At 37.7% G+C, this 26,685-nt stretch overlaps 2 pseudogenes; both read right to left on the reverse strand.

Moving 5' to 3' along the window:
* Window positions 1-23,605, reverse strand: part of LOC137253939 (lysosomal acid phosphatase-like) — a 79,444-nt pseudogene extending 55,839 nt beyond the window's left edge.
* Window positions 1-26,685, reverse strand: part of LOC137253940 (prostatic acid phosphatase-like) — a 437,997-nt pseudogene that overhangs the window by 408,831 nt on the left and 2,481 nt on the right.

A 26,685-nucleotide genomic window follows, 5' to 3' on the forward strand; every position in this document is an offset into this window, starting at 1 on the left:
GTTTGTTTTCAGAGGAAGTCGAAGCTACCTTCTCTTCACTAGCTTTTAGAAAAGCTTGGAGCTTTGAAACTAAACCTTTATCCATTTTAAATTTGTTTAAATTATTTAGTCCACAGACTTACGAATTTTTACGGTATGTGCTTAAAGCTTATGCAATTTCACGCTTCCCAAGGCAGCCGGTTCTATGAACCGGAGCGACTTGGGGTTTTCCCTATTGAAACAACAAGTTTCCTTGAACTCCCGTTAGAGGACGTTGATGCCAATTTGTGATTGGTCCCACCTATGGGATGGGGCGAAGCACTTCTTTAACAACAATATGTGGAACCTCAAAAATTCGCTTGCAATGGCGTCTTTTTTTTATCCCTCCACCTGATTCTGACAAGAAAGATTGCTACGTTGGAGTCCTAGTTGAGATTGAAGTTGTGAATAAAGTTGTGTTTATTTCACGGGATGGTACTGATGATGCTATTAGAGCAATGCGTAGGATACTGTAAAGGCATCCCGTGACGAGTTTTGGGGACTGTATCTGGAGGTTTGCAGCTTAACCCATTGATTCCCAGGTCATATATATCAAGGTTTTATCGAATGACGTAACTTATATCTTGCTCTCTCAGGGTCTGCGGATACAAGCGATGTTGATGTGAGGAAATGTGATAAGAAATATAAAAGTTGTAAGGCTTAAGTTTAAGTAACAACAACGAGAGAAAAATATGACCAGGTGTTTTCTCTACTATAACATGTGTAAAGTGGGTAAGGCTACTCTTTCTACTTACCTCTGCCAATAAAGTTATATAAAGTGAGTTCACATCTTCGGTTTGGTCAAATTATTAAAAAGCGCTTCATTAAGCGATAGCTCAAGCTTGACATCGGGCCGTTGCAAAACTTCATCTCGTGCTTCAAAATAACGCGGACAAGGCGTACGTACCAGGAGCAGCTAGAATTTTTTTTTGTGGAAATAAATTTATTTGCCATAACAATGAGTACTTAATTCATAAGTACTATATCTTACTGAATCTTGCTCCAATGGCTCTGAATAAATTGATATTTGTTGCCAATTATAATCGGGCTTCCATTCCATTTTTGTATTTTGCGGCGCAAAAAAGCTAGCAAGCACAGTTGAAAGCGACATCAAAGCACGTGGTGATGCTGTGGCTTGAGCATGAACGCGCTGAAAGAGTTTTAAAAATTATATAAACGAGAAAAATACAAATTTAAACCCCCCAGCGGGTTAGGGGGCAGAATATACACGCGGTAGGTATGCCTGTCGTAATAGGCGACTAAAATACAATATTCAAGGGCTGTGTAGCGCAACCCTTTTAGGTTTCCAGCGCAATATATAGCTTCTCCAAACCCAATTGACAACCTCACCTCTCCGTGGCGAATCCTGTTTCACTAACAGACGAGGTTCTGGCGACCCCAAGCTCCATATGGAACTTGGGGGTGGGGAGGGAGGGATAGCCTGAAGGTTTAATGTGGCCATATAAATCGCTCCCGAGATGGTCGGGCTTGCACCTTAATGGTGCTGTTTTACCGGAGCGGACCGGGTCGATAGCACTCCCCAAAGTCTTTGCGGAGTAACTTTATCGCTACAACAACAACAACAATAGCAATTTTAAAACAAAACTTACATCCGGAGAATAGTACGGCTGTAAAAAGTTCCCGTAACGCCTGTTTAACCATAATCCAATATCGTAGAGCTCGAGCTTGCCTTTCTGTTTATAAGAAAACAAGTTTTTGTAATTTTTTTCTCATAATTTCTAAGAAAGGTTTGGTGATTTGGTGGTTGTTGTCTTTGTTTGGTACTCACATATGTGACATGGCGCCAGCCAGTGGGATCGAAAGCATTTTTAACATACGGATCATTCGGATAGGTCGTCACCGGTGTGCGCGCTCCATGACGCATAACCTAGATAGATGTAGACATTATGGTTATGATCGCTTTTAAATGGTTATTTGTTGAAGTTTCTATTTCGTTCTGAAAATAATTAGCCTTATTGTAAACTTCATGTGAATAAATCAACCCCATGAATTTTTTTGTTTCCGATGAATACAAAATTCGTATCGTTAATTTCATGTGAATCAATCCTTATATCCGAATTTCGAATATGCTATTGTGAACATCACTCATGTTTTGTTTACAAATTTTTGCAGAAAAAATTGCTGTTGTGTAGTCAAACATTTTTATTTTTGCGTTAAATATTAAAATTGTAATGATTAGTGCTTAGTTGCGCCTTTGTTTAATTGAAGAAGAACCTAATACCAGTCAGCAATTGGCTGAACGAGTGTCCAGGAGGATATTACGCGACAAGTGTAATCCCTTGAATTACCCAATGCAAGGTAAACATGCAAATAATTATACTCGTAAACCAAATAAATAATCGCGTTTTAACTATTTATACATAGCTTTCACCAATTGTATATAATAAATAAGCCGGCGTTCAAATATTTGTTGGATGTATTGCACAGTGGTCTGCCAGTGGCACGCAAACGTTTTGCAATAGACACAGTCGTAAAGCTTTCAGCAGCTCTAAGATTTTTTGGTGAACGAGCATACCAAAAAGAGTAGGGAGGCACGTAAATGTTGGCTTATCACAGTCAAGTTTTAGCCACGTCTTGTCTGAAGTATTGAATGTTTTGAGGAGTGCCTTTGCAATCAGTGGATAAAATGGCCTACTAAAGACGAAAGGCGTGAAATTGCTTTGGATTTTCATCAACAATTTAATAGCCCAGGCATTATTGGCTGCATAGATGGCACACACGTTAGAATTATAGGCCCTAGGATAATAATAAACACTTTTATTATAACAGAAAGGGTTACTATAGTATGAATGTTATGCTGGTAGATTGGTAAAATTTGTGTATGCTTTTACGCATGTTAATAATTTTATCTGCAGGTATGTGATAACAAAATGGCAATAAGATACGTCGATGATACACACGCTGGAGCCTGGCATGACTCATAAATTTGGAATACAAGTGAATTGAGGGTTTCAATGGAGCAGGATTACTTGCTAGGCATTAGACATGTTTGGCTCCTAGGTAAAATTTTAATGAAATCTGTAAGTCCCAAAATCAAATTTTGTTTATAGGCGACGCTGGATATGCACTGGAGCCTTGGTTGCTAACACCCCACAGATCAGCGGAAGAGGGCTCCACAGAAAGCAAATTTTATGAGGTTCATGCACGTGGACGTAACATTGTGGAAAGGATCAATGGCGTCTTAAAAAATAGATGGAGGTGTGTACTAGGAGCCAGGGAGCTACATTATTCGCCTAAGAAAGTAGCTCAAATTACTAAGGTCTGTTGCACGTTGCACAATATATGCCTAAAGTATCGGTGCGATGACACACCTTTTATTTCAAATAGAGCTTCTCAACCGGAAATTTCTGAGCACGTGCAGTTTGAAGAATCTGAATCGCATCCATCATACCTCAATGAGGCTAAGCGTATTAGAGCAAATATAGGCAATTGCCTTATGTAAATTTATGACAAAATGTTTTTATAATTGAATGACACTCTTCAAAGAAATGTCTGATTTGTATTAGCTCAAAAGCGGCTTTATTGTTAATCTTGCTTTACCAATTTGAAGAAATAAAGTACATAAAATTCATTTTTTTTTACAAAAACGTTCGAAACATTCTAATTAATGCCTAAGCTTTTCTTTGCAGCTAGTATTTTCAAATTTTGAACCTCGATTTGGCTGTTTATAAGTATGAGTTCCGAATTGTGGCGTTTTGTTTCCTTTAGTAAACTGTTTTGAATATTTTGAAAGTTTTCGAGGCCTTGGTTTAATTCCTTTAAGTGGCCTTCTATTTCAGTATAGTGATGACTCTGGATATCCCTTTCTGACGTTGTCATTCATTTCTTTTTGAACATCTAGTTCAATGTTTAATAGCTCCGAAGGGTTAATTTTTTTGCGAGTTTGCTGGCTGGTTTTTTGTGCAGACAAAGCACTTTCCGTTTGCGTGTCACCGGTAGTTTCGGTGCTATATTCGTCCAAGCTATTGTCCATGCAACTAAGTTCCACTTCAGAGTCCTCACTAGAGCTGTTGTCTTCATCACTACTGTTATTTTCACGTTGCTTACTAGTTGATTTCGTTGCATTCAAACCAAAAGGCTTGCCATCTTCGACACCTTCCGCAGCCGCTACTGACGCAGTTATATCCAAAATTGACTGTTATAATACAGACACTCTAATAATACATGTTTCTTGCAAGGTCCTCCACCGGTCTTTTTCCTATTTTTGGTATTTTCGACAGCCTTGTTTCGTACGTATCGTTTTTGATCAGTCCAAACCTTTAAGCAATGGCTATATAAATTATGGCAAATTCCATAGCCACATTGCACTGAGAGTCACCTTTTTCCATTCGGAGATTGATTTTGATGGTGGGCCCATGCTATTGAGGGAATTGTTCAATTTCTACCAAAAAGCCAGCACTTTATCTTTATTTTTTTTTTTGGAAGCCCTTTCCTATTTCAGGATTTTCGTCCATAGTTCTTACCAAGAAAGTCAACTGAGTTTTGTTTATAGACCTAATGTGATATAAAATAAACCTTAACTAAGTTTAATAAGCAATAAACAATCCTTACATTTTATCGAGTGGTGTTCCCCACTTTCAGTTTTGCGAACAAATTCTATACATTCACGTGGAAAAAAATTTGTTTACGGTTAGGGTAATTTTTCGAAAATGGGAAATTTTTCACATGTGAAGTTCACAATGAGAACAGAACAAATGTGGGAATTTTTCCATTGGGAATTGCATTTGCGCGAAGTTTACAATAAGGCTGAATAGTTAGTTTTGGAAATAAGAGTAAAATTTGGAGTTTTTCATTTCGTAAGGAAAATAAGTGGTATTTTATAAGTTTTAAATATTGCTCCAAAAATAACAGTTATTTATTTTGCCCGATTGATAGCAGTTGTTTTTGGAGGTTTTTTATTTCTCTTTAAAAGTAATAGTTGTTTTTTGAGTTTTTTTTATTCCGCTCTGAAAATAACAGTTATTTTTTGAGTTTTAATTACGTTCGTAAAATAATTGTAAATTTTTGATTTTTTTACATTTGGTTTAAAACTTTTATTTTCATAACAAAAATATTTAGTTTAGTATAGTTTGTTTGGCTTTTTAAGTAATACTAGATCAACTACAAGATAAGGGATATCAAAAATAAAGCCTTTATGGAGATTTGTATACATGTCATATACAGGTATTTCAGCTCTTTGTACAAAGTTTTCATTCCACGCGATTGTATTGGAATTACCGAATAACTTATTAAAATATAGTAAGCCATGCGAACGTTATAAATTTCAGTGAAGTTGAAATATTTTTCCGACTACGTATTCAAATATGTCAGCTTAGGTCCACTTGCAGAACGACAAATTATTTTTTTAACTCAGAGCTAACCTGCATGAGGGATTAAGCTTAAACATTTTTGACGAATTTTGCAAATTAACTCTGAGTTAAAAAAATAACTTGCCGTTCGGCAAGAGGACCTCTGAGTGTAAACCTGCTAACTAACATAAACGAATTTTATATACAAGACAAAAACATATCCCCTCAGACATTCTCGGAGCGTTCATAATGTAGGAACTCGATATGAGTCCCAAATATGTGAAAAATGTTAGCCTCAGAAATATGATCATATAATAAGAGTCTTTTATTACTCCGATTTGACGAAAACTGAAAGTTGTATGCCATGAGTGTTCAGCAAACAAGGCAAATTTGGAACAAATGTTCATATTTTATTTTGAAAACATTTATTTCGTATTCAATTTCAATAAAATCATAATTTATAACGTGTCTTGCAATTCCCGATTTAAATTAGCATGGACGCAGCAGTCCTTTCATCTCCGTAATGATCAGCATTGCAACAATGTAAGTATTTCGTGGTGTTTCAGTGTAAATACAAAACTGCCTCCGTGGTATGTCCTGCTTGGTTTTCATGCCGTCCATATGTACATATATGTATGTTTTTAGAGCTGACCTCTATATGCCATACTTCTATGGCTTTCCTTCGGAATTCCTCCTTCCCAACCAATATTGAGGATATGCTTCCCCATTTTTAATGCCATGCGTCGAAAATCCACCCTGAACTGGCCCAGTCTAATCAGTAATATAAAGCACATAAAAGACTCACAAAAGAGTAATGTAAGAAGCAATTTATGAGCTAATTATGAGCGTAATGGGAAATTGATCGGACTCCTATTTAGGCTCACATAATGTATGTATGAATAACGGCTCATATCGAACGACCATTGCAAGAAGGGAAATACATTCATTCCGGACTCATAAATGAGCTCATAATGAGCGTATATATTCCGAATGAGGACTCCTTTCTGTTTCTTTTTTGACTCCAAATATTTGCTGGGCTATATTGAATTTTTTCATGGAAACATATGAAGTAAACTCGTCAGAGGGGGGTTTTTCTTTTGGTGTGGTTAATATTTGAGGTTACTCTTTTGTCTGGTTGATGCTCTATAAAATTGCACCAAAAAGGTACTTAGCAGGTTTACACACAAAGCCGACAATATCATAATAGAATTCTGTGAGTGCACATTTTTTTTGCAAGACTTCCAATATAGGCAATATCCACCCCATGAGGAAATTGGGGTCACCAGAGCCTCGGCTGTTAAAGTAACAGGATTCGCCAAGGGTAATTGTCGTTGACAATTGGGTTGGAGAAGCTATATGTTCCGCTGGCAACACCTTGAAAGGGTTCCGCTACACAAGCCTTTGACAATACGGTTTTTTGGTCGCCTCTTACGACATTCATAGACACAGCGGGTATATTCTAAGCCCCCTAACCCGCTAGGAGATGCCACACCCCTGTTTTAAATATACCACAATTTCGTGAAAACTTTGACAATATCAGCATCAACAGCTTTGCCATGTTTCAGGAATGTGAATTAACCAATGCAGGAGATATGTGATATGGAAATCAAAAAACGTTAGTAAAACTACCCTTAAATATATTTATTTTTCTTTTGTTGCTATATATATATCATATGCCACGCCCCATGAAAAATGTTTGCAGTGAAGAACACTATTACTAGAAACTGGTGCATATTTCATCTAAATTGGCCAAATGGTGCGTCCAAAAAAGGAGTTGAAAGATTCAGAATATTTGAAGTTTTTGGGTGCACTATCCTTGCCAGGTTTGCTCGTATTGCTTTATACAATGGTTTTTGTAATTGATATTAGAGAGAAATTAGGAATAAACTACATACAGAGTGTATGTGCCTACATGGTGATTAAAAGGAATATAAACAAAAAGGCAACTCTTAGAGACCAATTGTACAGCGAACAACGGAACATTCATATGGCGTAGCAGCTAAAGGCTTGCACTGATATGAATGTTGGAGATTCGAGTTCAACGCTCAGCTCCCGAAAAGCTAGCTGATGAAGAAGTGAAATTCTGAAACATGTCCTAGTAACCATCGCCGTTTGTAAACTTACAATTTTTCTCTAATATCAAGTTTAATATAATCAATAAATGCATTGGAACCAAATTACAGTGATATGTCTGCAGTAATTCAAATACGTGTGTAACGAAAGTTCTAGTTTTTGGGAGGGTGCCATGCCCCTTCTTCCAATATACTCCAATTTTCGTTAAACCTTGGGCATTAACAATATTGTGACGAATATTAGCATCCCTAAGCGACACTATCAATACTAAGCCGATACTAAGCAGCCAGTCGTATGAACGTAAACAAATCAATCATCATGTACACACATACATACAAGGCAGCAGAGAGATACTCACCAACGCATGTCATCAGCCGAAATAGTACTCACATATACATGTATATGGCTGGTAACCAAGCATGAAGTTCACGAAATTACTAGAGCTTAGGAGAAATGGATGAACGAGGAAACCGAGAGTATAAAAGCAGCGCAATCTGAGGCATGACTAAGCAGTTTTGATATAAGCACGCTATTGGTTGTGAAGTATAAGTGTTATTGTGAAGTACTTTCAAAGTAGTATAATAAAGACCATTTTGCATTATTGAATATTGAGTTACTTATTCAACACTTTAGCGATTTGAACGTTAGCAGAAGGGTTGTAATAAGCGGAATTTCCACTAAATTCGATACAATATTAAGAGCCATGCTAAGTTTCAGTAATGTGACTTACGCGGTTCAGGAGATATGTGATACGGAAAGAAACATTTTTGTGGGATGTACCACACCCTCTTTTCCAATTCTTCTCACTTTTATCCACCTATGCACTGAAGAACTATGTTCCCTACCAACTAGTGCATATCATCAGTTTATTCCCTCTATCAGCGAAAACCCAGTTTTTCAGGAGAGCAAAAAAACCGTTTTGGAAACTATATTTTATATTGTTGATAATACAAAGTACCCCAGTGAGTGATAAAAGATCCCGTTTGGTATTCAAACTAGTTTTTTATCCTAAACTCAGCTTATACCGTTCTCACACAGAAACTTAATTGAATCACAATTATATTTAATGAAATAATTTAGTTTCCCTTTTCATACAGGGCCTCTTGCTTCATTAAGAGAACATCTGTCAGCAGTCCCAAAAAACATTTCGTTATTACAAAAAATAGTTAAAATGGAAAGCAGCAGGCATTCAATAAAGCAATAATGAGATATCTAAGAATTTGTATTTTGTATGGAAGACGTGAGTTCAATAAGGACTTTAACGTAATGCCAATTTCACATAGAGGCTTAATGAAATAATTAGTCAAGTTTTCTACATTAAAGCCCTAATTGACTTCCAACTTCACAAATATTATTTATCATAAATCAAATAAAAAAAATTTGTGTTCTGGCCTTGAGCTCGAATCGAACCTTGAATCATTTATCAATAGGCCGATAAAAACAAAAACAATTGTTAATAAACCATGAGCACTTGGGAATGTCAAACAAAGTAATTGACAATAAGCAAAAATCTAGCATTATCAGTGATTTGCACCAGATGGCGCAACACTGAATAAATATAGTTGGTAAAAGGAATAGAAGTAGCAAATTTGCCACTCAAACAAACCACCGCTGTATACCTAAAATGGTTAGCGCAGAGTGCCTAAAGCGTACTGATGATGAAGGCTTAGCACCCTTCGAAATGGATCTATCTGCGCAGCTATGGCAGGTTGTTTGAAAAATTTTCTACTTACTATTCCAAAAACAAAATACAATTTTTCAAATTTAGAAAAACTAAAAAATAACAATAATTATCATTAGAAAAAAATTATTGTTTTGGCCTTGAGCTCGAATCAAACCTTGAATCATAAATCAAATACCGTTAAACCTATCATAACAAAATTTGACAGAGAGGGTGCCTTCACTATAAAGAATGCTTCGAATAAAGAAAAATTGACAAAATCTGTTAAGAACCACTCCCCCTTTTATATAAAAGATTTTTGAAATGGTCGTGAATGAATAAAATAAGCTATATATTTGCAAATAATAGCTTTATATCATTGTTTCATTTCCCAGGTGGAATTGTAACAAGAAAAGGAAAGAATTTAAATTTTTGAAACACGGCGTGGCACCACCCTCTTTATGACCAAGCAATTATCTATGTTTCGGAAGCCATAGCTCAAAGAAAAATCAACGGATATAATAAGATCCTTGAAATATTTCTAAGTGAACGAGATCGATTAAGGACCACGCCCACATTTATATAAAAGCCTTCAGAAAGGGTCGTAGACGAATAAAGTAATCTATGCTTTTGCGAAAAAAGCTTAATATCAAAGGTATTTTTATATCTAAATGGAAAGATAACAAAAAGTTAGAAAGTATTGATTTCCGTCAGTAATTGTTTCTCCCAATAGCTGATGTGTTTTGAACAAAGTTCACATCTAGACACTTTATACGTGAAAATGCAAGACAAAACAACAAGGGAAACGTTAATTAAAAAGTTAGCCAAAAAGCAAGTAAGGACGGGACTGTCGAAGACTTCATACCTTTCATGAATGGGGCTGAAAAATAATCTTATCCCGTTCGTAATCTCCAAATAATCGGATGTATAAGATAAGAAATATATAGTGAACAGATGTACATACCAAAGCGATTTTTAAGATGAATATATAAAATAAAAATTGCAAAAAACCCCCTTATCTGAACGATCGGTTGTATGGGATATATATTATTTATAGCTCCGCTCGAAATGATTTCTACAAGAAATCTTCTATCATATATCTAATATATAAAATTCTTCTGTCACGGTTTTAGAGGCTTAACTCCTCCGAAACGGCTGAACCGATTCTCATGAAATTTTGTGAAAATATTGGGTATGTCTGAGAATCGGCCAACGTCTACCTTTTTTTTCGCTACGTGCCTAGGGTCTTGAGATCAAAACGTGGACCCGGGTACCCCTAGAATGTTTTATACAATATGGATATCAAATGAAAGCCGTTGATGAGTGCTATAGTACAGGATAATTTTCATAGAACTGGAAGGCTAGGGTCTCGAGATATAGCCCAAAACGTGGACCGGGTACCCCTAGAATGTGTTTATACAATATGGATCCGGATATCAAATGAAAGCCGTTGATGAGTGCTATAGCACAGGATAATTTTCATAGAACTGGGAGGCTAGGGTCTCGAGATATAGCCCAAAACGTGACCCGGGTACCCCTAGAATGCGTTTATACAATATGGATATCAAATGAAAGCTGTTGATGGGTGCTATATTACAGGATAATTTTCATAGAACTGGGAGGCTAGGGTCTCGAGATATAACCCAAAACGTGGACCCGGGTACCCCTAGAATGTGTTTATACAATATGGATATCAAATGAAAGCTGTTGATGAGTGCTATAGTACAGGATAATTTTCATAAAACTGGGAGGCTAGGGTCTCGAGATATAGCCCAAAACGGGACTGAGACTGAGACTCGGAGTGGGACTGGGACTGAGACTCGGAATGGGACCGGAACAAAAATTTAGGGCAGAACAACGTCTGCTGGGCCCGCTAGTTATAATATATATATCACCAAGTTTCACGTTTTTATATTGGAAACTAAGGGAGAAATGGCCAAAAATCATTCTATCTGAACGATCGGTTGTATGGGATATATGCTATATATAGCTCCGATCAAAGTGATTTTTTCAGAAAATCTTCTATGTAATATTGAAATATATATCACCCAGTTTCACGTTTACACTTTCTAAATTAAGGGAGAAATGGCCAAAAATCTTTCTATCTGAACGATCGGTTTTATGAGATATAACTATATATAGCTCCGAACAAATTGATTTTTTCGGGATATCTTCTATGATATATTAGAATATATATCACCGAGTTTCACGTTTATACTTTCTAAATTGCGGCAGGAATGAAAAAATCGTCTTATCTGAACGATCGGTTGTATGGGAGATATATGTTATAGTGGTCCGACAAATGTCTAAAATAATACAAAAATACATCCTTATGCCAAATTTCATTGAGATATCTCAAAATTTGAGGGACTAGTTTGGGTTCAAACAGACAGACGGACGGACAGACGGACATGGCTACATCAACTCAGTTCGTCGCCCTGATCAGTTCGGTATACTTAAAGGTGAGTCTATCTTCTATATCTCTCAACGTAACATCGGACCAAAGTTAATATACCATAATATACCACACAACCCACAAGTTTAAATGCCCATGACTAACTACTACTAACTACTAACTAATTTTTCACACAGGAATTCGGGGAATACCCGCACATGTTTTTATTGCCAAAAAAAAAACGGTTAGATTTGAAAAAATTGATGAGCTCAGAAAAGTTAACCAATACATAGTAAACTTTTTAGAGCGGGACGTGGACGTTCATGCTCGGTCAACTTAGCCGAGCGATTAAGAATGTGCGGACTTTAAAATTTTGTTTAGTGGTAGATTTTTCAGAAAATAGTGTTAGATTTATGAAAAAAGGGTTATATTTGAAATATTTTTAAGTAGTGAATATTACTCACTTCTTTTCCTATATATACATAGGTGGGTGGAAGTGGCAGTTATGTACTAAAACACAAAGGAAAAGAGATTAAATGGTGATCAAAGCATCACAAGGTTTTATTTTGAGTTTTACAAAACTATTTTTCTACAAATAATATTGTCTATCTTCTCAAAAAATTGTGGAAAAGCAAAGGTTTCTTCAAACTTACTTACTTAATTGGCGCTTAACCGTCTAAACGGTTATGGCCGTCCAACAAGGCGCGCCAGTCGCTCCTTCGCTCCGCCAACCGGCGCCAATTGGTCACACCAAGGGAGTTTAAATCGTTTTCCACCTGGTCCTTCCAACGGAGTGGGGACCGCCCTCTACCTCTGCTTCCATAGGCGGGTTCCGATAGAAACACTTTCTTGGCCAGAGCATCATCTTTCATTCGCATAACATTGTGAGCTGGCTCAATGACAATTTTTTTAGCAACGAATTCTTCGATCCTAAGCTATATAATGTTTTTAGGAAGGACAGAGACTTCGCGAAAACCAAGAATTCAAGAGGTGGAGGTGTGCTCATGGCAGTTTCCAAAAATTTTGGATCTTATATTATTAGCGATAATATGAGTTTTTCATTAAATGAGTGCCTGTATCCTTTGTCGGCTGCAAATCAACATCATGTTACACTAGTATTAAACTTGGAATTTTATAATTTTAACTCTATTTGTGAAGATAACCATCCTACAAGTTTTTGTTTTAAAAATTGCGATTTTGATTCTGTCAACTCTGAAATGTCCTCTTTAGACTGGGATTGTCTTTTCTATGGTCTATCTTTACATGACTGCTTTGAAATTTTTAAATTTAAAGTTAACAGTATCTGCAAGAGCATTATTCCTATTAATAAAAAAAGATCTTATAAAATTCCATGGTATACTAAAGACTTAAAGAAACTATAAAATTTAAGAAACAAATTTTATAAAAAATTTAAGTCTTCAGGCTCTTCTTCCCATAGAGATCTATATCTGCGTTACTCGAAGGAGTTTAAATCCATGAGTAGGGCGCTACATAAAAACTATGTTCAGAAATATGAAGCTGAAATCAAAACGAACCCTAAAGCGACTTCCTATGAGGCTGCAAATCTTTTTGCGGACTTTTTTAGTTCCAACTTTGAGTCTGGTATTGAAGAAACTGAAAACCAGGGCCCAGTCGTTGACTCTCCTATCAATTTTGTTTGTCTCAACCTAATAATTGATGATGTAATAGATGGCATTAGGAATATTAGTTACACAACACAGACTGATGTCGATGGTTTATCGGCCTGCCTATTTAAAAATTGTGCAGCTTTTGCTTACCCTCTTTTAATTTTACTCAATAAATCGCTTGATAGTGGCGAATTTATCAATGCTTGGAAGATTACTTTTATTACCCCTATTTTTAAAAGCGGTAAGAAGAATGAAATTGCGAATTTCAGACCCATCTCTAAATTGTCTACGGTTTCTAAATTATTTGAGTACATAGTTAAACAGAAAATGTTGTTTGCCGTTAAGAACTTGATATCACCTAATCAGCATGGCTTCCTACCCGGAAGAACTACCACAATAAATCTAGCCATATTTTCAGAATTCTGTTTATTAGCTTTTGGTAACCGTTGTCAAGTTGATACCATCTATACGGACTTTTGGAAAGCTTTTGATAAAGTTAGCCACTCGCTTTTATTATCCAAACTAGCTAGTTTGGGATTTCACTCCATGTTTTTATTGTGGATAAGGTCGTATCTTTCATCTAGAAGCTGTGTAGTAAAAGTTGACAATATGTCATCACGTTCTTTTATTGCCTCCTCTGGTGTTCCCCAGGGTAGTATTTTGGGTCCGGTGCTCTTTATTATCTTTATAAATGACATATCAAGCTGCTTTCGACACTCACAATTTCTGTAATATGCTGATGACCTGAAAATATGTTCGGCTGTAAACAGTCACCTGGACTCTGTTAAGTTACAAGAGGATCTTAATAACGTTGTAGCCTGGTGTAATAGTAACCGATTACATTTGAACATAAAAAAGTGTTTTCATATTTCGTTCTCAAAGTCTCGTTCTCCCATTTCCACCTCATATTGTATCGAGGACTCTCTCTTTGCTCCCTTAGAGAAATTTCGGATCTCGGTGTTGTCTTTGACTCCAACTTCTTATTTCTTGGTCATATAAATTACATAATTGCTAAATCCTACCCAATGCTTGCATTTATTCGCCGGTTTGGCTCAGATTTTAAGGACCCTTATACATTGAAATTATTGTATACGAGTTTGGTACGTTCAAAGTTAGAGTATGCTGTCTTTATCTGGAGACCTTATTATGATTGTCATATCAATAGGATTGAACGAATTCAAAAATATTTTATTCGATTCGCTCTTCGGTCGATTGGGTTCATGGATCCGTTACCCTCGTACACTGCTAGATGCCAGCTAAATAACTTAAAATTGTTATACTCCAGAAGAATCATTCTGCCACTTTCTTTTGTTTATGACATAGTTCGTGGAACTATTGATGCCTCTGCATTGCTAGAATGCATTTCATTTCATATCCCAGCCCGAAGTCCTAAGGAGTAATGACATCTGTTTTATTGATCGAGTTAGAACAATGTATGCTTTAAATTCTCCCATTCTAAGAGCATTAAGAGAATTTAATTTGTACTCAAGTGTACATGATGTTGATTTCTCTCTACCAAAAACTAAATTCAAATTTTTATTAAATAGGATCGTTAATTAATTTGTAATTTAATTTCTTTATTCTACTTCGTCTGTATGAAAATGTATATTTTCTAGATGTCTTAAATAAATAAATAAATAAATAAATAAATAAACATGGCCAGCCAGCGCAGCCGCTGCGTTTTAATTCGCTGGACTGTGTTGATGTCTGCATATAGCTCGTATAGCTCATCATTAAATCTTCTTCGGTACTCGCCATCGCCAACGCGTAGAGGTCCATAAATCTTTCGAAGAACTTTTCTCTCGAACACTCCCAAAGCCGCTTCATCTGCTGTTGTCATGGTCCATGCTTCTGCCCCATATAGCAGGATGGGTACGATAAATGACTTGTAGAGTATGATTTTCGTTCGCCGAGAGAGGACTTTACTTTTCAATTGCCTACCTAGTCCAAAGTAGCATTTATTGGCAAGATTGATTCTTCGCTGGATTTCAGTGCTGGTGTTGTTGCTAGTGTTGATGCTGGTTCCCAAATAAATGAAATCTTTTACAATTCGAAATTATGGCTGCCAACAGAAGCGTGGCGCGTATGCGCTGACTCTTTGCTCGATGACAGCAGGTACTCCGTTTTGTCCTCATTCACCATCAAACCTATCTTTACCGCTTCTTTTTCCAGTTTGGAGTAAGCAGAACTAACAGCGCGGGTGTTTAGGCCGATGTTATCCATGTCATCAGCATATGCCAGTAATTGCACGCTTTTATAATATATTGTTCCAGTGCGGTTAAGTTCTGCAGCTAGTATAATTTTCTCCAGCATCGAATTAAAGAAATCGCACGATAGGGGGTCACCCTGTCTGAAACCTCGTTTAGTTTGGAACGGCTCGGAGAGGCCCTTCCCAATTCTGACTGAGCTGATGGCGTTGCTCAACGTCATTTTGCACAGCCGTATAAGTTTTGCGGGGAAACCAAATTCAGACATTGCGGCATATAGGCAGCTCCTTTTCGTGCTGTCGAAGGCGGCTTTAAAGACGACGAAGGGGTGATGTGTGTCGATTCTCTTTGCACGGGTTTTTTCCAAGATTTGGCGCATTGTGAAAATCTGGTCGATGGTAGATTTACCAGGTCTGAAGCCGCACTGATAAGGTCTAATCAGCCGGTTCACGGTGTGCTTCAATCTTTCGCACAATACACTTGAAAGGACCTTATATGCGATATTAAGAAGGCTGATTCCACGATAGTTGGTGAATTTTGCAGTATCCCCCTTCTTGTGGACTGGGCAAAGATCACTTAGATTCCAACCGTCGGGCTTTTATTTTGCTAAGAAGCTGCTGCAAGCGCCTTACCAACTCCTCGCCACCCTACTTGAAAACTCCGCAAGCATTCCATCAGCGCCCACAGCCTTGTTGTTTTTCAATCTGGTTATTGCTATTCTAACTTCGTCATAATCCGGCGGTGGACATACATTCCATCATCATCGATTGCGCAATCGGGTTCTTCATCTCTGCGCGGTGAATTGCTGCTTCCAGTTAGGAGAGCAGAGAAGTATTCCCTCCATAATCTAAGCACTCTCTGGACATCAGTTACAAGGTCGCCGTTTTCGTTCCTACAGGAGTTTGCCCCGGTCTTAATACCTTCCGCCTGTCGCCGTATTTTTTGGTAAAATTTTCGGGCATTATTCCTGGTGGCTAGCAGCTCAAGCTCCTCGCACTCACGCCTTTCTGCTTCTGCTTTTTTCTTCCTGAAAAGGCGTCTCGCTTCCCTCTTCAACTCGCGATAACGTTCACACATTCCTCTTGTCGCGCTCACTTTTAACGTAGCCCTGTAGGCAGCGTCTTTTCTTTCGGTTGCAACGCGGCATTCTTTATCGTACCAGTTGTTTTTTCGTGGCCGCCGGTAACCAATTTTTTCCTCGGCGGCAGTGCAAGTGCTTTGGAGATATGCTCCCACTGCTCCTGTATTCCTTCAGTTTGAGTTGTGCTCTCAGAGAGCAGGTGTGAGAGTCGAGTGGTCCACTTTCGTGGACTTCTACACACGGCTCCACCCTCCTTCAAACAACTTCTATAAAAAACCTACCACCTTTTTTCGAGCTTGCGTGGTGGTTCAAATAAAAGAAAAATAGTGGTACATCTCCCACTTTAGTGGTAGAAGTCCGAACACTGGCGATGAACTTTCCCGCGATTATACTGTAATTGAATATGTGCACTGCAGTTTCTACAGAGATGACGAATGCCCAGTAGAAAGTGGTGAAAATTGTGTAAAATGAGAGTGAAGATTTTGAATAAAGTTTATTCAATAAAGTAAGGTTTGATTCAGTATGGTATAAACAGCGCAAATATTTCTGAGCATTGGACTGATTTTCATGAGCATTCTTACTGTTGAGCGCTAATTTTATTTGAAAATTGATACTCAATTAAAGCATGCATACAAAAACTGCATTATGAAAAGTAACGATCAAATGCCCATCATTATAATTATACAAATACTGCAAAAAATCGAGGCTGGAGGGGACGATCGGCCTCCCCCCCCCCTCAAATCCGCTACTGCGTTGGTGTTGATATGCAAAAAAGTATTTGTTTTTAAAGCAAACATATTTGGTAGTGATGGGGAAAGTTCGCTAAATAATTGCTCTGTACGTTAGCTTACAGGTAACCAACCACAAATGCTTCTGAAGTACTTTGGATAGCAGTTAAAATCTTTGAGCTGCTCTCACTCGAGTTTATTGTTTTCGGTTTTCTAAATAGATCTCCCATTCCACTAACATCGTGCATTGGACCCATATGAAACTTAGCCATGTATCTTATCTTTTTCGAGGCGATGCGACATTCCTTTTATTCTATGCTAAGGCCATTGGATCATTTCGGTATTGCTTTGGGACTTTCGCGGAACCATGTTGGAATAATGTTGGTGTGTTTTTGGTAAAGTTTAGGGACTTTTTGAGAAGAGTTTCATTTACTTGCTATCGACAACAACAGGTATTCAAAATTTGTTGACTTGTTATCGGTTCGTTACCGACGAACTATCATCCATTGGGAAGTTTTCCACGAATTTTCGGACTGTGATCTATTTGTTATCGAAGTGCTAAGAATTTGTTATCGACATATTCTTGACGAGCTACAGATTTGTAATCGAAGTGTTCGGTTTGTTATCGATGGACATTATCCAATGGGGCTGTTATCGACTTGTTGATGACGAATTCTCGGTTTGTTTTCAATTTGTTATCAAACTTTAATAAACAATCATCAGCGCGTTATCGATTTGTAAACGATTTGTTATCGATTTTTTGTCAAAATATTATCCGCATACTTTCAGCGTATTATCGGCAGCTCGTCAATATCGGCTGTTCCCACTAGCAAGTCAATAAAGTAAATCATTCCGACATGATTTCGAAAATACCTAAAGTAGCTCTGAAATGATCCCGAAACTCGGAAAGTTGGGGCCTTTAGTAAAGTTGAGATAACGGTTTCTAATTTTGTTACAGAACGGTATCAAGGGCATTCTAAAAAAACGAAAATAATCCCAAAACACCACGAAATTATTCTTAAAATATCACAAAAAAGACCCCCGAGAAGATTAAGGCTGAGCTTCTCTTCCAATTTGCCTTGTGCTTCTTTTTAAATTTTGTTCATAGAAATGGGCGGAATGGGACCTATATGTTTTATGCCGACTCCGAACGGCAGCTACATGGCAGATGCCGAATTGTCACTGAGAAGCTTTTCATGGTAAAAATGCACATACGCATATGTCGACCAAACCATTGCTGATCGGCAACAACCCGCTTTGAATATAGCTTTTTTTGAAACACGGAGCACCAAACCACGGCGACCGCTAGTTAATAGTCTTTTTAATGTCCCGATACTGTCTCGCAGATAATCTTTAAGTCGTGCTAAACGGTTAAGACTATATGGCTCCCGGCCATGGTAATTTCCTTGGTAGCTTTCAAGTGGATCTCCTAGTTCGCATAATAATAATTGAACCGTATGAAGGAAAATGGCCAAGGTGGTCCCGCTACTAAAGCCTGAGAAACCAGCTAACATAGGTGAGTCGTATCGCCCGATATCTCTCCTATCGCCAGTGAAAAAGACGCTTGAAGCCATTTTGCTCCTTTATTTCCAAGCAAATTTGCGGCTAGCCCCTCATCCGCATGGCTTCAGAAAACTCCATAGCACTACCACCGCGCTAAATGCCATTAGCACCCAGATAAATTGCGGTTTAAATCAATACCCCCATCATAGAACAGTTCTCGTAGCGCTAGACCTATCAAAAGCTTTTGATACGGTCAACCATGGCTCGTTACTGCAAGACCTGGAAGGGTCTACCCTTCCCCCATGTCTTAAAAGGTGGACCGCAAATTATCTGGGTGGTCGGCAGGCGTCGGTGCAATTTAGAAACAAAACATCAAAACCAAGGAGATTTAAACAAGGGGTGCCACAGGGTGGTGTCCTATCCCCACTTTTGTTTAATTTCTACATATCTAAGCTACCTTCACCACCGGAAGGAGTCACAATCATTTCCTACGCCGATGACTGCACAATAATGACCACAGGCCCAGGCCTAAAGATCGATGCGATATGCAATAAAATAAACGGCTACCTCCCTGATCTCTCCAGTTTTTTCGCCTCGCGAAACCTGGCATTATCACCGACTAAATCTTCCGCGACCTTATTTACAATATGGACGTCCCAAATGTCGACCATTTGGAACATCCACGTCGATGGCACTACGCTACCGACTGTCCTGCACCCCAAAATATTGGGTGTGACGTTTGATCAGGATCTACATTTTGGTGAGCACGCAGCCGCAATTGTTCCGAGAATTCAGAGCCGTAGCAAAATCCTCAAATTCCTCGCTGGCAGTACCTGGGGAAAAGATAAAGAAACGCTCGTGACTACATACAAAGCAATTAGCCAGCCGATTACGTGCTACGCGTCAACTATATGGTCGCCAAAAAATTACCCACTGGAAGAAACTACAGGCCTGCCAAAATATTACTCTCAGAATCGCCGCGGGCTGTCTTCTTATATCCCCAGAACACCATCTGCGAGGCGAGAATACTCCCCATCAGGGAGAGAAATGAGATGATGACCAAACAGTTCCTGTTGAATACCCACAAACCTGGGCATCCCAACAGACATCTGATTGATGAACCAGCACCGCCTAGGGGCTTAAGGAGTCATCTCCGCAAGCATTTTGAGGAAATACGGCACCTGAGAACCCAGCCGTATGAAGTGAAAAAACACAAGCAGGTCCTTGGTGAACTCCATAAGTAGGCGTCGGACCTCTATGCCAGGAATTGCCCGGTGAATCCAGTACTTAAAGAAAGGTATCCAAAACTCGCGGAAGAGGAACGCATACTCCCCAGGGAAACGCGTGTTACTCTTGCTCAACTTCGTTCTGGATACTGTAACAGGTTAAACTCTTACCTATCCAGAATCAACCCCGACATACAAAATGTATGCCCCGCTTGCAATGTGTCCCCACCTGACACCAACCATCTCTTTAATTGTAATGTGGAACCAACGCCTCTAACACCCCTTTCCTTATGGTCCACTCCTGTTGAAACGGCAAGTTTCCTTGGACTCCCGTTAGAGGATATTGATGACAATTTGTGATCGGTCGCGGCTATTAGGTGGGCGAGCATTGCTACAACAACCGTATGAAGGGAAGGCTGTAGAGATTTCGAAACCCCTCTGTTCACCTATGGTCTACTCTTGCATAAATGGGCCTCGAGTCAGCTCAGCAAGCGTTAAGCGGATCCTTCTTGTGGGAAGGGGATGGAAAGAGTTTTGCCGAAAAGATGGGATTCACTAAGGCTAATCTCGCAATAGTCAGCGCACTTTACAATGGGAATCCATGCGGTATGCTTCAACACACTGGAAACTCCATCCTGCTATAGCTGTATAGAGGATGAGGAGGTGGAGTCATGGGGTCAATTTATGCTTGATTGCCCAGCTTTTGCAAGAGTAGGAAGTATTTCGGTAGCGACTAACTTGGATCTCAGAATTTATCCTAAGTTGAGATTGGTCTCATTTGAAACTATATCGTTACTACGTGATTCGGTATTCTCTTAGTAGCTAAAGCACGTCATCTTTACTTTATGTGGTATCCCAACGGACCTTCATACCGTCCAAGTGAGATTCCCCTATCAGGGCAGCTACCATCTCACCTAACCTAACTAGTCGCTATCAGAAATAAAACCCAGATATAGTTCTTTAATTTTCTTACTGCCTGCGCAAAGTACAACCCCCATCGAATTATTCCCAAACTATACAATTAAATGGGAGGCTCGAAAAAACGTTGTAAACGCCATTTTCTGTTTTTTTACTTTTCATAAATATTTTTGCAATCTCTATGTTAAAATTTAAAGGTTAAAGTTTAGCAAGAATATGTCTTTATATAAGGAGACATATTTTCCTGATTTTTGTCCATTTATATAAAGGAAGTGCTTAACATTTTTTTATTTTATTTTTATTTTCTCCTTTTCTTAAATTTTCACGGTGTCTTAAACTATCTGTTAAGTTTTACGATTGTAGCTCAATGAGAACTTACATAAAAATCAATCCCAAATCCCCTCCGTTTTGTATGATTTTTCTACATATCTCATCCCGTGCGCCCCCTGCGAAACTTTTTGTATTGTGTCATCAACCTCTGAATAAAGCTCTAAATTTTTAGCCTCTAGCTAATCGAGAAGTTACTTATAACCCAGTTTCAAATTTCCAAATTATTATCTAATTTTTTCGATCCGTGTGCCACCTAACGTAATTTTTTCTCCTTTTGTTCCTTTGTCGCGGTGTCTTAACCTGTCTCTGAGGTTTCATGTTTGTAGCTCAATGATAAGTTACTTTAAAATCGAACTGAAATCACCAAATTTCCAAATTCTTATCTAAATATTTCGATCGGTGGCCACCCAACAGAATTTTTTTCTCCTTTTCTTAAATTTGCTCGGCGTCTTATTCTATAGGTGAAGCTTTACAGTTGTAGCTCAACGAGAACTTACATTAAAATCAATCCCAAAATTCCCTCCGTTTCGTACGATTTTTAAAAATATCTCATCCCGTACACCCCCCTCGCGAATCTTTTTGTATCGTGTCATCGACCTCTGAATTAAGTTTGAAATTTCAAGTTTCTAGATCATCGAGAAGTTACTTAAAAGCTAATTTGAAAATTTTCAAATTCTTATCTAATTATTTCGATCCGTGCGTCACCTAACGGATTTATTTCCTTTTGTTGCATTGTCACGGTGTTCTAACCTATGTGTAAAGTTTCACGTTTGTAGCTCAATGAGAAGTTACTTAAAAATCTATTGCAAAATTTGTATCAAGAGCGGAAAAACAAGTTATTTCTATCCCTGCGCCACCTAACGGATTTTCTTCCTTTTGTTGCATTGTCACGGTCATTAGGGGGACTCATGTAACCGTATAAATGCCTTATAAAGTGTGTAAACGTATAAATTTATCTAGTTTACGCACGAGCTGTCAAATTTTGTATGAAAAATCATTTACACAATTTGTATAAATTTACGCGCACATTTCATTGTGTAAACGCGGTAAACTCAAAGGAATGCAACCTTGCAGACATTACAGACGGCATTTTCATCAAAAATATCCAACATCAGCAAGTAAAGGCGTTTTAGTTTTGATTTTTCACTTAATCTTGGTATTTTTTAATTTGTATAACAATCAAAAAATTTTTTTTGTAAATAATACAGCTGAAAAACAATCAAGTTTATCAAGAGTATTACTAGGTGCGTTCATATAACCGCGTGTGTAAATGGATATAATTTTACACCTTATAAGTTTATATGCTATCATGAGTCCCCCTATTGTTTACTATATATTTTGGCAGTTTAAATTGAGGTTATGTTGCGAATAGAATGGAAGGCACTCGAATGGAGTGGAATGAAGAACAATAGGAAGAGCAGAGTTGCATTGGATTAATATACCTTCAATCATTGATAAATTTAGAAAAAATAATTGAATACTTGAGTATAAGCAAACATTTTCTTTCAATTACTGCAACTAAGGTGTCCTAGATGCTTTATATTCCAAAATTATAACATTTTATGTCTGTTTAAAAATTTAACTTGAATTTCCCTAAAGATTTCCGTAATATGGCCATTAGTGATGTTTGTGTGTGTGTGCTAATTTTGAGCGATCAGCTGTTAATTGCGCTACTTGGCAAAGTTTACAATGGTCACGGTGTTCTAACCTATGTGTAAAGTTTCACGTTTGTAGCTCAATGAGAAGTTACTTAAAAATCGATTGCACGATTTGTATGAAAAGCGTACAAACATTCAACCGACTTAACATAAAGGAAGTAAAAAGCATTCATTCTTGAAAAGCTATCAAATGACTTCTCTATCACAAGCACTCTCAAATCACTTAGATTACTCGCGACAAATCGTACGAATTTATAGGAACATACGTTGCTACCCATTTACATTTGTTGATTTATGTTGATTTACTTACAATATGCACTAATTTCAACGTAGAATTTGAAGTATCCACTGATACTGTGGGACAATCATCGTCCAACATAAACTTGGCAGACTGACCGATCAAGCCCGTCGTAGAGTAAATACAAATAACGATGAGGGTTACTATGACACACACTTGCCGTAATAACCAAATGTTTACGCGTAATTTTTTGAAAAATCATTTTTGAATTTATGTATATGCAATTTTATTAATATACACAAAGAAAGCTTATTTAAAAGACAATTTACTTGATAAACGAATAATTTGTAATTATTTATCACACAAAAATATGAAGTGCAAATTGTGTTATTAATTTTATTTATTTTTGTTTGTTTTAATTCAAATAAAATAAATATGATTTAAGGCGAAAAAATCAGCAAGTCAAACATTGAACTTGACGAATAACGACAATTTGTTGGCTAGTTGATGGCGCGGTGTGGCGGTGTTCACCAAGAATTTTGCGCGATAAAAGTGAACGTTCGGCGTTTGACACCACAAATGCACTGCACTGTTTGGATTTGCGCTTAGTTCTAAACTTTATGATTGATTCAACATTTGATTATGTATCAGATTTTAAAGCGCAGCGCACTTGGCCAGTTAGCTTTTCAGAATTTAAAATGAACTTCCGTCGGTCGTCGCTTTGTCCGGAAGGGGAAATTAACGAATACAACGCCGTCGCCAAAGCAAAAAGACTCATTTCCTTTCAACAAAAAGTGTCGAATTCTTTAAACCAGCTTACCTCCAAAACTATATATGTACACAGTGGCGTTGCTACCTAGGGTGACACCCGGTGCGGAAGTTGGTGGTGTCACCCCAACGAAAGTAAAAAAGCAATAAATTTTATATGATAAAGGTCATGGCTCATTTATTACATATAATATTGAAGAAATAACAAACACAATAATAACTAAGGCAGAAAAGGAATTGTTATACAATTCAAATTTCTCCTTTCTAGCTTTGACAGCTGCAAACTCAGCAATTACTTCATCGAAATTTATATTTTGTATTGCCTCGTGTTCGATGGGTAGTACACCGAGATTGCTAAGACGCGATTGGGTCATTGTTGCCCGTTTATTAATTTTAATTTACTGAAATTCTCTCACATGAAGCTACGGAGTCGCAATCCGTCAAGAAAAATTTCAGTGCAATCATAAGATTAGGAAGAGATTCTGTAAAATCCCATCCCACAATAAACTTTAAAAAATCTAGAGACACCCACTCAGTAACCGTAAAACTTATTCGGTTTTCTGAGACCTCATCATAAAAATCAGTAAATTTAGATGTAGCTAATTTCAGTTCTTCAGTATTCGCCAAAAGCAAAAAATTAGTTTGTACGATCTGAAAAAACGAAGCTACATCTTGAATATACAATTTAACAATTCACGCCAACCAAACACAACACACTTCACGAAACAAAAGAGAAATGTACCATCTGAGACGTCAAAGATCGCGAGTTTTGGACGGGGAATACCCCAAGACAACGTCAGACTCTTTTGCGGAAATCCCGGGATTATATATAGAGCTGAGCTAGTGGGGGAATCCTAGAAAAAGGAATTTTTGTGCTAGCGATTTTTTTTGTTTGTACATTGTTCTTAAAGTTGAGAGACCAGGTAGGTGTCACCCCAAAAAAGGTGACACCCTGTGCGGGCCGCCCCCTCGACCCTCCTTTGCTCCGCCACTGTGTGTACATGAGTATGTATACTTAAAACTTACATCAGCTGTTATGTGGCTGAGGTTAGCTGCTGGCAGCAACTAACAACAATTAACTCTCCGCATTTATAATTGAATGTAGCATATGTAGCTTTTGTTTGCTCTTATCAGAGAGGAGAGCTAGAATAAGAGATGTCATTACAATTTTTATACTCAGTTGAGCAGAGCTCACAGAGTATATTAACTTTGATTGATTAACGGTTGGTTGTACAGGTATAAAGGAATCGAGATAGATATGGACTTCCATATATCAAAATCATCAGGATCGAAAAAAAATTTTATTGAGCCATCTCCGTCCGTCCGTCCGTACGTCTGTCCGTTAACACGATAACTTGAGTAAATTTTGAGGTATCTTGACTAAATTTGGTTTGTAGGTTCCTGGGGACTCATCTAAGATCGCTATTTAAAATGAACGATATCGGACTATAACCACGCCCACTTTTTCGATATCAAAAATTTCGAAAAACCGAAAAAGTGCGATAATTCATTACCAAAGACGGATAAAGCGATGACTCTTGGTAGGTGAGTTGAACTTATGACGCCAAATAGAAAATTAGTAAAATTTTGGACAATGGGCGTGGCGCCGCCCACTTTTAAAAGAAGATAATTTAAAAGTTTTAAAAGCGGTAATTTGGCAGTCGTTGAAGATATCATGATGAAATTTGGCAGGAACGTTACTCCCATTACTATATGTATTCTTAATAAAAATTAGCAAAATCGGAGAACGACCACGCCCACTTAAAAAAAATTTTTAAGTCAAATTTTAACAAAAAATTTATATCTTTACAGTATATAAGTCAATTATGTCAACATTCAACTCCAGTAATGATATGCTGCAACAAAATACAAAAATAAAAGAAATTTTCAAAATGGGCGTGGCTCCGCCCTTTTTCATTTAATTTGTCTAGGATAATTTTAATGCATTAAGTCGAACAAAAATTTACCAATCCTTGTGAAATTTGGTAGGGGATTTGATTCTAGGACGATAACTGTTTTCTGTGAAAAAGGGCGAAATTGGTTTGAAGCCAGGCCCAGTTTTTATGCAAAGTCGACCGTCTGTCCTCCCGCTCGGCTCTTAACACGATAACTTGAGCAAAAATCGAAATATCTTTACTAAACTTAGTTCACGTACTTATTTGAACTCACTTTCTATTGATATAAAAAATGGCCGAAATCCGACTATGACCACGCCACGTTTTCGATGTCGAAAATTACGAAAAATGAAAAAATGCTTAATTCTATACCAAATACGAAAAAAGCTATGAAACATGGTAATTGGATTGGTTTATTGACATAAAATATAACTTTAGAAAAAAACTTTGTAAAATGTGTGTGACACCTACCATATTAAGTAGAAGAAAATGAAAAAGTTCTGCAGGGCGAAATCAAAAGCCCTTGGAATCTTGGCAGGGATACTGTTATATATAAATAAATTAGCGATACACCACAGATGATGTTCTGGGTCACCCTGGACAACATTTTGGTCGATATCTCGAAAACTCCCTTTTAAAACCCTCATTAATACCTTTATTTGGTACCCATATCGTACAAGCACATTACAGAGTTACCCCTGGTCCACCTTTATGACGATATCTCGACGATATCTCGAAAAAGCGTCCACCTATAGAACTAAGGCGCACTCCCTTTTAAAACACTCATTAATACCTTTCATTTGATACCCATACCGTACAAACAAATTCTAGAATCACCCGTCACCCACCTTCATGGCGATATCTCGAAAAGGCGTCCACCTATAGAACTAAGGTCCACGCCCTTTTAAAATACTCATTAACACCTTTCATTTAATACCTATATCATACAAACAAATTCTAGAGTCAGCCCTGGTCCACCTTTATTGCGATACCTCGAAAAGGCGTCCGCCTATAGAACTAAGGCCCACTCCCTTTTAAAATACTATTTAA

The sequence above is a fragment of the Eurosta solidaginis genome, chromosome 5 (genome assembly GCF_040869045.1).
Source record: "Eurosta solidaginis isolate ZX-2024a chromosome 5, ASM4086904v1, whole genome shotgun sequence".
Taxonomy (NCBI): Eukaryota; Metazoa; Arthropoda; class Insecta; order Diptera; family Tephritidae; genus Eurosta; species Eurosta solidaginis.